Consider the following 257-nt stretch of genomic DNA (forward strand, 5'->3'; position numbering starts at 1 on the left):
AGCCAAATAAAAAGGGGACAAAAAGGCCTCCGCGCCCAGAAGTCCCATGGGGCGCTGGTCAGCATCCAAAAGTGTTTCCTCTGCTTTTGCGACTCTTTTCGTAGCCCTTGGGAATCACGAACGTTCGTCCAGTGTACTTCGGCTGTTACACACGTTTCCCATCACAGCCGTGTGCTGACCGCAAACTCCTGTTAACGGAAGCTCTCCGCCGGCACTGTGGAGTCCCACGCAGCGCGGGCTTTGACCATGCGCAAGAG

Source organism: Bison bison, unplaced genomic scaffold, assembly GCF_000754665.1.
Source record: "Bison bison bison isolate TAMUID 2011002044 unplaced genomic scaffold, Bison_UMD1.0 scf7180017863702, whole genome shotgun sequence".
Classification (NCBI taxonomy): Eukaryota; Metazoa; Chordata; class Mammalia; order Artiodactyla; family Bovidae; genus Bison; species Bison bison.